At 42.4% G+C, this 15,435-nt stretch overlaps 1 protein-coding gene across 3 annotated transcripts in view; it reads right to left on the minus strand.

Annotated features, from left to right (window-relative positions):
* Positions 1 to 15,435, minus strand: part of TUNAR (transmembrane neural differentiation associated intracellular calcium regulator) — a 181,593-nt gene that overhangs the window by 164,759 nt on the left and 1,399 nt on the right. The window lies entirely within an intron of this gene.

Genomic DNA, 15,435 nt, shown 5'->3' on the forward strand with positions numbered 1-15,435 from the left:
TCTGCCTGCAGCAACCACCGACCCGTAGCCCAGCCGCTCGAGGGGCAGGGGTCCCCCTCCTTGCAAGCCATTTTCCCTTGCCCAGAAGACCCCGGCAGCCGCCTTGCCACAGCCCTGCGTGCTCTGCCCCCCCCTCCACTCTGCCCAAGTAGCACCTCGCCTCCCAGATCAGGCTCTGAGCTGACATCCCAGCCACGAAGCCTCTTTCTGTAAAAGTCAGAGGGCCACATCCAGCCCGCAGATGGCCAGGTTCACCCTGCTTATGTAGGGAGGAAAGGCTGATGCCTCTCGGAGGGCAAAGGCTCCTGGTTTTGCAAGTGCCCAATGCCTGAAGCATGTGAATTAAGCATCTTAAAAAAAAGAAAGAAAACACACAAACAAACAAAGGCAGTTATATATTGCCATTAAATAGTAGCAGGGCAGCAGGTTTCAGCAATGTGTCATTCTGAACCAGCACCTCTCAACTTGCAGCTGCTTTGGAAACCACTGAGTGGTCACCTTATAAATAGTTACCCGAGTCAAAAGAAAAACTGCAGTAAAGCTGGAGGGAGAAAGGGAATTTTCCCCTTCTGCAGAAGAAACATCGGAATGTTCAGAGATATCAGGCATTTAAGGAAGTTGCTGCCTTTTGTATATTCAGTAACAACTGACTATTCTGGTGACAAACACTGCCTGATATTTTAATGTATTGTAATGCTAGCTGTGTGAAATCACCACATGTATGAGACAGGAAAAGGGGTTTGTACATCAGAAAAAATGCAATTAGCAGGAAATTGTCTGTGCTCTGGTATAGCTTTGCCATACACACTGACAGGGTACCACATAAATCCTTCTCATTTCAGGCATGCTTTCCAGCAAAAAACTCATCACGCAGACCCAGCCCTCCTCTCTCCTGTATACATCCTATCCTATTTCAATGGAAATATGTTGCCCTTTGATAATAACAATCACCCACAGCTCTTATATCACATTTTTCATCAGTAGATATAAAAGCAAACATCAGACCAGCTGAAGTCAGTTCATTGACCCCATTTTGCAGCTTCAGAAAGGGAGGAACGGGAGAAGTCCCTCCCAGCAGGTTGAAACAGAAGCAGGGCCTCAGTGCCCAGGGGTACTCCCCTGGGATCCTTAACCTCTGTGTTTGCAGCCCGGGCTGGACACAACGTCAAATTCAAATGGCACAGCTGTATTGCGCATGTTCCGGGGGACGTGTCTCAAGCACTCAGCATGGCTTCCCTGTTTAGGCACTAGTATTCCCAAGCGTCCTCAGAGGAGCTTGTCTGGTTTTCCCTCTAGTTACTGCCAGTGTACACACAAAGTTGCACTGATTTGCCTCTACTTGCACCGCTCAACAGGCAAATGCCAGTTTCCCATACACAATTAAAGTGAAAATCTTCAAAAATGGAGTAAAACCTGCATGGATACTTTAAAACTATGATTTGTATTTTTTTAAGCATTCCGATAACTTCATGATGGCCAAGCTCCAAACCTCAAGCACCAAACATAAGATGTAAGAGAGATGAGACAGAAGTTTCCAACATCCCTATTACTGTACACATTAACTGTTGGTAATGAAATTCAGTAGGTGTAATTGTAGAAACGCTTCTCAAAGGTTTTCAGAATGTGCTGGAGAATGCAGTATACAATAAAACAAGGTGTCACAGAAGCCTTGATTTCCATTGGTAACAGTTAATTGGGTCCCAGCTACTGTTTGGCCATCTACAATTTGAACCAAACATGAAGAATAACAGAATTGCAAACGGTAGCACAATCTTAATACTGAATTAAATATATCCTCCACGTCAACTGCGGTTATGCACAAATAACTCGCAAGCATTCCATGTCGCACAGCAGTACTCTAAAAATACATTTGCTTTCAGATAGGATTATGGATGGCCGAGCAGTTTCTTCATAACTCACACCTGAACTTCAGAGTCTTTGCCCACTACAGTAAGCTTTAATCAAATTAAAAATTTGCTCCCAGGTATGACTGTAACTCAACCTTATAGAGATATCTTATTATTATTGCTGCTTTGTGTAGGGGAAAAAAAAGCCTTTATGTAACTCTGTGCTTGATTTTTCAGAAATGAAATAAAAGAGGAGGTTTCATTTGCACTGAAGGATGAGATTTCCCTCTGGATTTGCTGCCCTCTAGATATCTTTCAGTATAAAACTGCTGTGCTTTTTAAATGGATTTTGCAATAATCTGCTTTAACTGAGGATGCAATGGGGAGAGGATAAATGAGTACAAAAGCAGGGAAGAGGCAGTGTTTGAATAGCTTATCAAGATGCTTTTTACAAAGATAAGGTGTCTTCAGATGATGCCAGTAGTCCAAAGGAAAGGGGGCAGTTATATGTGTCTATGGGGGAGACAAATCAGTGCTAAAGATGTGCTGGGTGGTTGCTGTTATAGGACAACATGCTCCATTTGCTCTAAAGAAGGAGCAGTGAGATTATCAGCGCATCATTCCCACATACTGCTCCGCCAAAGGGCATTAGTGCCGTTGTGAGAAAACTGATGTGAAGAGGCGTATTTCTTCCCCACATCTCCCTTGCTATTTGGCTCTTGGATAATACAGCTCTGCAAAGCTTTTCTCAGTGATGCCAAGCTCTGGGTTGGTAGTGCCACATCAGACATTCCAGACTTGTTTGGTTTTCTCTGCAGTAGAGAATAAAAATGTTTCAGAAACTTTGACAGAAGCCTATTTGCTAAATTTTCTGTTTCCAGCCCTGAAGTAGTTCTGATGCTTCTAGTAGGGATTTCAACAGAAAATTTTTTATTAGAGGGATGTGCACATGGGTACAGGTACATAGTGCAATAGGAGTTTAAGAGAAAAATGTCATGCAAAACAAAAGCAGTACTGGTGATTCATTATAAGATAATACTAATAAGAAGACGATTAGGTAAGCAAGGCAGCCTATAAATAAAAGGTAACCATAACTGAATTCTTCAGTTTGTTCAAGGCCAATTGGGAAAAAGATGTTGTTCAGACTACCTAAAGCAAAAAGACCTCTAAAAGTCCCTTCAAATGAGATGAGACAAATAAATTGTTTCAATTATCTCTCTATTTTGTGTCTTAACCAGGGTGTTTATTTCAGGAAAGGCTTGGGGGAAAAAAAGAACCACTTTATTGTTTGATAGAGAAAATAAGGCCTGGCTTTTGGAGCCCCAAATCTTTCCACAAGTATCCTACCCAGCTTTCAAGTAATTTGACTCATACACAAACATTTGTGAAGACTTCCTCCCAGGCCAAATCCCATAAAAAAGTACTTTTTTTTTTTTTCTCAGCCTATATGTAAATAGTCCTATTAATCCCAAAGAAACAGCCATTTCAGCAAGTGCTGCTTGTATTTCAGTGTCTGCAGGATCAGACCTTGTGATCTGACAGCTTGACAAAATTATAAGTTGGCATGTAGAAAGCACCATTCATCAAGGCAAACTAAGGGAAAAAAAACAGTTATTAACTCTCAAGGTCAATATTTAGAGTGATCAATATTATTAATTGCATGTGGATAAGTCGAGACAGTGGTTCAGCACTTTAGCAATTATTTGAGATTCAATACAAGTATGAAATACTAACAGTATTCAATCATGGCTGGTTAAGAAAAGAAGATCCTAATTCTGCTCACCTTTTGCAGGTGAAAGAAGAGTTCCTTCAGACTAAAGTATTGCTGGATACCCGCAGCCCTGCGCTCAGACCAAGTGTGTATGGCAGTCAGAAAGGTAACGTTTTGTCTGTCTTGGCTTTCTTGAAACTGGAAACAGAAATCCCCAACCAGCACAAAATGCCCTGCCTTGGTGACATTTCCAGCATTACCATAAGGTGAAAATTCCCAAGTCCACCCAGACAGCCTGTTGCCAAGAAATTACAGCATGACTTATCTGTGTTGGAAAAGGAATCGGCAAATACATATGAAAACATGCATGCGGGGAAGATCAGACTGTAAGGACATACTTGCTTACATAGCACGTGGTACCACAGACACTTCTCCATAGGGTCCTACCAATCAGTCAGAAAAAATCCCTTCTGAGTTTCCTAACTTTATCACATATCCAATCCCAAATCCAGGTTTCACTTATGTGTTCAATGTCAGTTCTAAATCCTATAATGCTTTTCTACTCAGACAGCAAGAACACATAAATTCCTAATTTTTAAATGCATGAACATTTAAAATCCTACAATTTTATCATAACTAAAGTGTAATTCCTGTCCTATGGTCATCCCTTCAGCTGTTTTCAGACTCCAATTTATCCGATTTGATCACTTCTTTCCTGGGCACTGGCTTCTGTGGCTAAACACTTTGTTATGGACACTTGCTTATTCCGCAGCTTTGGGGAACGGAAAGGATGCTGAACCCATGCCCCGTATTTGATTAACCTGGGCCAGCCAAGAGCAGACAAATTCCCAAAGACAATTTGTATTAAATTTTGCAAGTGTTCTCAAAAATATCAAATGCTTTTTTAAGTCCTTGGCCGGAATGGCCAGACCTTGGCCATTCTCATCAAAACTGCTGGGAAGAAAGAATAAGCGCTACATGGTTGTTAGTCATGCCATTTGTTGCTTGCCTGAAAAGTGCTAATTTGCTATAAAATATAAAATAAAATAAAGCAGAGATGAGGAAACTGAACAGAATAAAAGTCTTGCTCTTGCTTTGGACCAGAATCTCAGGTGGATATTAGTATTTATAAATTCAAAGACCGCCACTGGTTCAGAGCTAAATTTCAGGCATTCATCCAAATTGAACCCAAAGCTTAAACCTTTTGACATGAGCCTTCCTCTCCGCCAAGCATTTGTGTAATTAATACATCTTTTTTTCAAACCCTTAAAAAAAAACCAAAAAACCCCAAACACAAAACTGTATCAAATGAGCTGGAAAAGTACAGAGAAAAGGAGCCTTTCAGTAAGAGCCCAGAAGCCATAGCTCTGACTTACATAAGTGAAGGACAAGCAGTGTCTTCTATATAGAAGAGTCTATTTTCCTGTCATGATCCAAACTAATCATGAAGGTGGGTTCACTTGTCAGATGTATTATTCCAAAAGAAAGATGATGTTTTCTAGTGACAGAGTTAGCCACCCCCAACATCCACAGGACCATGATTTTCCTCCAATTCCACTGCCAACACCAAATATTTTTCCCACCAACCTAACCTGAGTGAAATCTCTCCTTCCAGCAAATAATGCCTGTTAAGGCACCTGCTGCCCTGAGGCAGGATGACTGATTGATGAGGTTGCCTAAGCTTTGTGCTGATGTATGAAAGCTGTGACAGCATCTGGAGGAGAGAACGGATGGTAAAAATCAACTCAAAGAATTACAAGAAGCAGTAAAAGTGGATGTGAAGGCAGAGGTGCTTTATTTCTCATCTATTTTAGTCCAATTCTGCCTATGGAAATTTGAAAGCAAGAGATTTTGGTGCCGGTTCAAAGAAAGATGTATAGAGGGCTGAGCTGAGGGAGGCACAGACAGGGAGGGGAAGAAGGGAAACAATTGGTGCGGACTCATTAGAAGTACCGCATTTTCAGCTACACTGCACAACCCGGTTATGTTATCGCCCACTTCAGGATGCCAAAAGTATCCCTGTCGCCTTCCCTCTGAGCACTTACCTTCGGCAGCTTCTCCAGGATGGGACGCCCTCTCGGGTGTTCCCCCGGGGAACACTGGGAGCTATTCATCCAGCACAGTAACCTCTGCTCTGTTCCAAGCCCCAGGTCATGACAATAAGTTGGGCCCAGCTGTGTTCCCTGGCTCTGTCACCACATGTGGCTGACCACTGGGTGCCAGGGTACCTCCCAACAGCACGTGGCATCCAACAGGAGAGGATTCCTCAACTGGACACGAGCTCAGTGGCTCAGTGGACCCAGGTCACTTACAGGCTCACGCTGCAATCGTAACATATCAACCTAGCAGATCTCCAGATTATCAAGTAGTAATGGCATTACAGTTTATTTGCACAGAGCAAACCTTGGTAATAGCTTTAGTAGACAGCACTCTTGACTGCAACAACCGGCATGTGTAGAGGGAAACGTGGACTGCCCAGGTGACTGCTACGGAGAGCCTTGTCTTGTGGTGTAGAGCTGAGACCCAGGAATCTCAACCCTGTTCTTGCTTTTGCCAGAGAGCTCCTGTGCAAATCCCCTGCCAATGCTGGCCTTCAGCAGCCTGGCACTGCTCCTAGTGTCATATTTGTTGTGACCCTCCTTTCATTACACCTTGTAAGATCATTTAGGATCTTTATAAACAAGGCACCACAGGAATATAGACCGCAAATTGTCAGTGTCATGTTGTTCCTTGGTCTCCTTAGAAGTCCATACAAACACATACACCCCTCTGCCTGGATCTAAGCACAGAATAGTGACCATGAGGAAACTGCTAGCTGCCAAGATCTGCTTGGCTCTTTCATCCCAACAGCTCTATGCACTCTACTTGATAAATAAATGTGTATTTTTCTATGTATATGTAAATCAAGAATAAATAAGTGGGTTCCATTTAAAGTTCCAGTTATTCTTACCATCTATACACAGATAAAAAGCTAAACTAATCAAAGCAACTGCAGAATGTTACACTCTGGGCAATTATGGAGGTAAAATAATATTGTTTAATGATATATCAAATTGACACTATCACCTTCTCATCACAGCCACCAGCCCACACTGGTGAGAGTTGGATTCTCATTGGTGTAAGTAAAAATTAATCCCACTGCAGTTAACTCAGCCTCCACCCATTGAAGATTTACCTTTTACTTTTGTACAATGACTTCCACTTCCCCATGTCCCCAGGGTGATCAGTGAATTGCGGATTTATACAGTCCCTATGTCACTTTTCAGACATTCATTTTTGCTGCACTTTTTCAGTTGTCCCAGTTTTTTCCCCTCCTGCCTCCTTTTAAAACTTTGACCATATAATTCACTTAAGTTTCTAAATGAGATACGACTATAAAGAGCATCTGGGTCAGCCAGCCTTAATTTGAAAATGTCATTACTCCCACACTAAACTTCCCCCAGCAGCTATCATGGTTTGTATGTCTCCCATACCAACCTTAGTGAAATTGTGGTCTTTTCATCTTTCAAAAAGGAGGAAAATAGAGGGAGGAGATAAGAAACCACCACCCAAGTGGTAAAGATTGAAATTGTCCAGAGAAATAGAGCAAGAAAGTATTCTCATTTCCACAGATTTTTGGGGCTGCAAAGGTGTAAAGTTTTATCTGGAGAAAGGAAAACAGTAAGCTTTTAGCTTATGCTTAGCTCAATTCCAACTATCTTTCATTTTGCAAAGTTCAGAAACATTCAAGATGCTCCTGAGGCTCAGAATATCATTATTGGTTCTCCCTTACAGCCTTTCCTGCAAGTAACTGAAGAAAGCTGTTTCTGGGTCAGCGGAGTTAAAAGGATTACATCTGAACTAAAAGGTGGGATGCTTTTCACTTTCTTAACCTGAAAGTTAAACAGCTAATAGGCCTAGTGTCTCTCTGTAGTCAGTTTTATGAAAGGCACTTTCAGAGGGCAGTTCATTTTATCCTATAATAGGTATTAAAAATAGGCTGCATGTATTGCCCTCTGGAGCTGCTTACCTAGATATTTAACTCTAAATGCCTCCAGGAGCCAGACCTGTATCTTTAGCCATAAGGGACCAGATTCAGTTGGAGGTGAAGATGCGTCCATCCAGCTGTCTACATGTGAGTGATGTGTCCAGGTTGCAATCGCTGGGACACTTTGCCAATACAGTAAGCAGACCCTTGAGAGCAATTCAGCCTACCCTCAAGCAGACAGCGAGGGCTGATTGTGTAAATTGACGGCTGGAGGTGTCTGGTGTGGCCTGCAGCTGCTGGTCCAGAACAGCAAAAGTCCCGTGCCAAATCTTCGAGTCTCTGTGGATGTCCCACTTACTCTGGGGCATCTCAAATGGCACCAGACACCTAAGTTTAAGCGACTGAACCAAGCCCCTGGTACTTGCACGCCTCTCTGGACCCCTCTGGCAGTACTGACTGACCATCATTGACTACGATCAGAGTACAGCCAGCCTTTTCACACGTAGATACCTCCATGCAGATGCCAATATTTGCCTAACGCTCATGTTAAAACCTACCCAGGTTTTACACACCGTTTGTGACACAGCAGCACCACAGCAAAGTGCTTTTTAGCCTGTATATCTCTTGCAGTTTAACCCCAGCCATGCAGCTGCTCATGTACTTCCCCCCCACCCAGTGGGATGGGGCAAAGAATCAGAAGGAAAAAGGTGAAACATGTGGGCTGAGATAAGAATGGTTTAATAGAACAGAAAGGAAAAAAATAATGATAATAATAACAATAATAAAATTACACTAATAATAAAAAGAATTGGAATATACAAGACAAATGATGCACAATGCAATTGCTCACTACCTGCCAATCAATGCCCAGTTAGTTCCCGAGCAGCGATCCCCCCCAGGCCAACTACCCCCAGTTTATGCACTGGGTGTCACACGGTATGGAATACACTGTTGGCCAGTTTGGGTCAGCTGCCCTGGCTGTGTCCCCTCCCAGCTTCGTGTGCCCCTCCAGCCTTCTTGCTGGCTGGGCATGAGAAGCTGAAAAATCCTTGATTTAATGTAAACACTACTTAGCAACAACTGAAAACATCAGTGTGTTATCAACATTATTCTCATCCTAAATCCAAGACATCACACTATACCAGCTTCTAGAAAGAAAATTAACTCTATCCCAGCTGAAACCAGGACAGTATGCCGCAACATACAGCCCATTTTCCTGAGGAGCACACAGAAACCGCACAAACAAACCTAGCATCACTGGTCACTTGTCACTGCTGCTGCAGAAACAGGCTCAAGGACAAACCCTACTCAGTGGGTTTATCAGTGTTAGTTCATTGGTTAAAAAAATTAGGTTAAGTCACTGATGTAACAGGAAGCAGAACCTGAGTCCTGGAGAAAGCATCTCCAGCAGAGTCAGTAACAGAACCGAGAGTCTCACAGTTCCTGCTCTGGCATCCTGACCACGGCCCCTGTACAAACTGCAGTAAGAGGCCAGGGTCTCCTCCTGAACTGTTTGCGCTGCCTAATTACAAGCAGCAGAGAACACAAACGCCTCTTTGAATTTCATCAGAAAGTGTACAGGCTTGTATTATCATGGTAATAAAAGTAATATACATTTGTTGAGCTCCAGTGGGGCATATCAACAAAAGCAGCAGTATGTTTTGAAAAACAGCATATCACTTTCTTAACAGCTACACCAAACTTTGAATGCTTTCAGCTACACTTCAATGTGGTAAAGAAAATAGGTACTTTGGGTTCAAACTTATTATCATTCAACTGCCTATTTATAAAGGAATGGTAGGAGACGTTTAAAATATGAGTGCAAGTAAGGGCTTTTCAATCTCATGAGCCAATCTAAAGTTAAGTGAGTGAATCACTCATCTGCGGTCAACTAATAGGAGGAAAAAATTAACTCTGAGAAACCAATTATAGCTCTATACCTCCATCCTCCAGGATGTCATCTCAAAGTCAAGTAAGTCCCCAGAAACCTGTCTCCAGGACTTGCTGGGAATGTTCTGCATGCCAGAATAGTGTAAACTTGTTTTCAAAAGATCTAAATGGAGACATCTAGACTGAAAAAGCAAGGTGGCAACATAGCGTGGTCAACTGGAAGCAGAAGTATAAAACCCAATGATCAGATTGGCTTCAGCATTTGAAATTCCAATCAAAGCAGGACAGTGAACAGAATGAAGTATTAACCCAGCTACTGATACAGTGAAACAAGGATTTGTCTACCTAATAAAATTCAGGCTGATAGAATCCTGTTGTCCTCTCAGATTACCAGTTTCCAGTACTCTTTAGAGGAGATGTTGTAGAGCTCCATCATGCACTTTTTATGATCTCCACAAGAAAAATGGAGTGTCAAATAATAATCTAGAGAGGGCTCAGATGCAGTGTCCCATCTGGGACTGCATCATTTTGTGCTGAACTTGGGGACTCCATTTCCTGGTGGAATTCAGCTTAACTCAAAGTGGAAAGGACTTTAAACAGTGAGGTTTCAGTACTTATAATCCCTGAAGTCCTTGAAGTAAGAGGGTCCCTCTGAAAGGGGGAGCCTCTATTTCATCCTCAGGGCCAGAATGAATACCTAAACCATCCTGGCCCTTTGCCTGGATTTGGAAACCCTGGGCATGATTTTCAAAGTCATCAAGCACCTGAAGTTCCAGCTGAACTCAGCAGTTCTGGAAAACAAACTCACAGTAGCTGACCAGACAAAATAATACACCTCTTCTGAGAAGAATTAGCTTTAATTTTCTTCTAACTTCAGCTTCTCCAGGTAGAAAACTATATAGCAATTTCTTCTAGACACAAGAGCTGAAGTTTCACTCTCCCACTCCAGTTTTTGGGGAGGTAAAAAATGAAAAACAACTTGTCCACCAACTCAGAGACCCTACCTTAAGCCATGCGGGGGGCGGGGGGGGGGATAAATTAAAAAAAAAAAAAAAAAATCACAAACTGCGTAGTTACAATTTGCCTTATTCTGGCAGGATGATCAGAAAACATAGCTATATTCTTCTGCTAGCTGGAGCCCAGCCAAACATTCACAACTTGGACATCTTAGAAGAGTTCACAAGATGTTATTGATAATTAACATAAAGCTTTTCCCCAAGACTGTGCATATAATCTCTATTTCCTACTCCATAGTCCTGCTACCAAGGAGGAAAATTTTCTTTGTCTTAATGATGAATGAAGTGGTTTTGAGAATTGCTCTAGGCAATCATCACCAACATCTTATTGTGTTATCCAGCCCAAAGTAGTTTTGGGCATGGGAAGAGGTGTCAGAACTGTCTGCTATTCTGCCAGTGTAGAAGTAACAAGATCCCTGCATGTTGGTCTGAGACTCAGGCATGGCAATCAGTTCTAAAGAAACATTTGATTATGGCATTGATGTACAAGTGGTTCAAGTTTTTTGTAGGGTCTTAGTTCTCTTGAGCTTTGACAGTTATGGGTGTTTTCCTAAATGGAAAGGAAGGACCCAAACCTACTGACCCTGAACTGTTAGCAATTCAACTCTACTGTGGATCTTGCAGCTGGAAAAGCCCACAAGCCTGCATATCATCTAACTGTCACGTCAAGCAGCTGGATTACTGCGTGATGACAGGAGCCACAGCGTACCATGGCATAAAAGAGGGGAGACTTTTCTTGTAGAAAAGAGCACTGAAAGAGCTGAGCAGTGGGACCCTCAGGACTGCTGGGGAGCTGAGTGAATCAGCCATGCTGCTCTGCTCCATGCTGCCATGGCTAAACTGATTTTGCATCTAAATTAGCTAATTTAAAAGTGTCCTGGGCACCTCTGCACCATCCTTTCCTCCCTTCTGTGACTGCATAGGAAATTTGAAGGAAAAGGTGAAACACAGTCTTTCTAAAATCTACAGTCTAGTTTATCACCCATAAATATAGCACTTCTCCAGGCATCTTGTGGCTGATGCTGTTCCCTAACAAATACCCAGTGAAACACTAGAAGTGCTGCATACTGGAGCTTACTGATATGAAAAGAATTCCACAGAACAGAGCAGAGAGAAAACCAGCAGGGTTATTCCAGAAGCCTTTAGATATTTTCTTTTTTTTTTTTCTTTAGTTTGTATCATTTAATGTTACTAAAAATCAGTATTTCCTAATCAGCAGAGCACACTGGGATGTTGAGATGTACAGATCTCAAGAGCAAGGCACAGCATCCTATGCCTTCTAATTAACTTTGCTGGCATAATTGACTCTGGCTGGGCACCAGACTCAGTACAGCTGTGAGCTGACAATGCTATGAGGAGGCAGGAGCCGGTATAGAGGAAGATGACCAAGAGCAGAATCACACACCTGGGAGAGGGGGGCAAGGAAGGGGAGATCTTAGGAATGAGGGAAGAATACATGGAAGCAGAGATCAGAAGAAATGGAGGAGGACTGACAGGCAAAAACAAAGGATAAAGGAGAAATGGAAACAAGAAAGTAGTACTTCTGTTGTCTGTCTAAAAGAACAAAGAACCACTGGTTGAAATTGATGAAAATTGCTAATTTCTACTAACAAAGGGTCTGGGCATGAAATATTTGTTAAAGTTTTTTTTGCTTTTTGGCCTTTTTTTTTCCAGAAAAAACCTGTTCAACAGAATCCTACTAAGATTTTTTTTCCAGGTAACATGGGCAGTTTGTCAGCCTTCGCTGGCAGCATGGAAGCAGGTGGGTACCTTTGTGGCAGCACATGGGAACAAAGAACGCAATGAGGAGGCCACAAATAATCCCAATTTGCATAAAATTAAGATAGAAAAAGCCACATTGTTAAGGGTAAATATCTGGATTCTGATGACATTTTCTTCTCACCTCATCCAGAGTATTCAATAGAAACATACAGGGATGCTGTTAAACGATGTTGATATTGAAACTGTGTCTAATTAATTTATGCATGGCATTGGGGGGTGGGAATTAATACATTCCCTCTTCTTTCTTCTTCTGAAGTTAGATTCTTTGCTGTGTTCACTTTCTATTTCCCTAGTACCAAATACCTCCTGTTACATAGCTAATTCAAGATATCTTTTTTTAAAAAATAGTACTATAAGTACCTCTAGTGAGTGACACTGACAGTGGTAAAGAGGATTCAGCTAGTCCCTGGCATTACCTAACAAGTTGGAGGGTCTTAACTTTTTGTTAATGTTTTTCTTTCCCCACGTATGCATCCACCACAAAGCCGCTACCTCAGAGCTCCCCACCACAGCTGCCACTGATGCTCCTCAACTCCTAGTTTCTGCCCTCCTGCAGCTCCCCAGAATGGCCTTTACATCCTCTGTAGGACTTAAAATTTAAAAGCCATGTGTCAGCTTTCTCAACAATATTCACCTTTTCAGACTAGTAAACCTAACAAACACACAAACAACCCGAGGCTGACCTTTCTCAGAGGCTGGAAACAGATCACTCGTCCCCTTTCTTGGTTTCTCACCTCCAAGGGCAGCTGAAAGCAGCATCACATAGGTGGGATAACACCATCACAGAGCAGGAACAAGTCATGGGACTGATGCAACATGGAAATGCCAAGGATGGTCAGGGCTTTTCCGACATGCAGCCTGGCATGGTCACGTCAGCCAAGAGACACACAGCAAGCTCCCCTCTTTTTGATTCACAGTATCATACATAGGCCAAAGGTCCTTTGAGGTTTATCTAAATTACAGTGGTTGCTTCTTCTTTGTCCATGACAAGACTGACCTAGCTGGGTTTACGACAGATTAATGATGAGACACGATTTTTCTTTGCAGAAATCTTGCTCTTTAGATCCTATCATGACACCATCTTCCACCACCCCCCCCTTCTTTTTTTTCCCTCCTACTTTATATTCTGTTTTCAACCAGTTTATAAACCAGAAATGTATGTCTGGGTAAAAAGAGTGTGTGCTTCCTCAAATTATCTCAATCCTGTTATTAACTTTGGGTATAATTTTTACCCTCCACTTCTCCAACGAAATAGCTGTTTTTAATTAGGGAAGGCATATTTTTGCTGCAGATCAGCTATTTTGTACTAAGCTACTTCAGAACTTTTCAATGTACCATCTGGAGCTGATGATTTGCTGCTTTTTAAATTATCGATTTGTTCCAGCTCTTCTTCTGACACATCTTGATTACCAGAAAAGAGCAAGTCCCAGTAGGTATTGCTCTGATATTCTCTGTGCTGAAGGGTGATGCAAAGAAATAATTTAGATTCTCAGCAATGGCTTTATCTTCTCTAATTTCTGCCTTTAATCTTCAGTGATCCAGTTTCTGAACTGCCAATTAATTATTCCAACTCTTCTGAGTGACAAACCTGACGGACTCTTATTTTATACCTTTAGCTGTTTGCAGTCCACCATATTTCTTTTCAATTTCCCTTTCATCTAGCCTTTACGCTAATTAATAAACCAATATATTGGAAAGCTAAGCTTAGATTTTTAAATTTGAAAGGATTCCCATTTGACTCAAAAAAGCTCCCCAGCCTTGCCATTCAGCTGTACTGGTTTCCTCTTTACTTGCCTAGTATTGTTTTTGTTAGCAACATACATGCCCTCTGGACTCTATTATTGTTCTTAAGTGGAATTCATGGCATCTTTAAGGGGTTTTCTTCCTGTAGTCTTCCCTCAGGAACTTTCTTGACTAACTGTGTCAACATGACCAAAACCCAGAGGTTCTGAAGTTCAAATTTCAGTCACTTTTCTGTACTTTATTTCCCACTAAGCTACTGGACCATATTAGATTAACAAGTCTGTTAGCAGTTTCAGATGCAATCTTATCTTGAATTCCTTCCTGCATATTGCTTAAGATTAAGAACAAAATATCAGGATTTAAGCACCTAAAAAGGGGGGAATTTTGATCTGAAATTCCATACCTACTTATGGCTCTGGCCCAGGCTGAAAAAAAAAAACCAAAGGCACCTACTCCCTGTTTTAGACCTGCCAAAGGCAGAAACTAGGCAGTAGCTGGCAAACCTGGAGTGTGTAATCCATGTCATTAAAAACCTGGTGGTAGCAGCTGCTTTTCTGCAGCAGCATAGTCATTATAGTACTTGCTTCTGGACATCAAAAGGCTGCATGCAAGGGAGGTCAAGCCAGCATTGCCCATCTCAAATGAAGCACCCAGCTACCAGGCAGGGCACCAGGCGCCAGGAGAGACGAGAGCACGCGCTTTCCCACTTGTTGGCACAGGGTTCCTGGCTCAGAAAGAACCACAGAGCTTCTGGGGTGAAAGGAAGGCTGACACTATAGCTCAGTGATTTGGGGTCTCAGAGGAGAGAGGTCTCCTAGGTTTGAGTCATCGTGCCGATCCTTAGCACTTTATTTTATCCAAGAGTTCAGTGCGAAATGGTCCCTAAAAGAAAATAGTCACTTACTGTCTGGTGCCTGCTGAGACTCCCCTTTAATACATAGGAAGAGCTTATCTTTCTGGGACAGAGAGGTGCAGGACCACGCTGATTGAGTCAAAGTCGTGGCCTGAGCCCTAAACCATCTCCTGCTCACAGCACTCACTCCTGAGGCCTGGGCTTGAGCAACATCCAGCCCCAGCCCTTAAACTTGGCAGTTCTTCAGCAGAGCGAGCTGAACTGTACCTCAGGTTCACATGAAAAGCAAGGGTATTTGAACAGGCTTGCTCCAGGCTACTTTATTTCTGTTATGCTCCTTCCTAAATTGTTAGAATACTACTTCAGTATTTTCTTCTGGTTTCCTGCTGCTGCCACACCTAATTACCACCGGACAACAGAGTTCCTCAACCCCCTCCCTACCCAGCTCCCTCCTCATGCACTGCCAAATGATTACTCATGCATTAAAAGCCCCCACAAAGTGTCAGCTGAGCTTTAAATCATTTATTGTTTGCAAGTAGTTGGAGTGTGGGGGGGGGAAATCAGCCTGCCTCTGGCCATTGAATTGCTGTTAATGATTTAGGAAGAGAGGAAATGAAATGCAGCAC

The sequence above is a fragment of the Buteo buteo genome, chromosome 6, assembly GCF_964188355.1.
Source record: "Buteo buteo chromosome 6, bButBut1.hap1.1, whole genome shotgun sequence".
Taxonomy (NCBI): domain Eukaryota; kingdom Metazoa; phylum Chordata; class Aves; order Accipitriformes; family Accipitridae; genus Buteo; species Buteo buteo.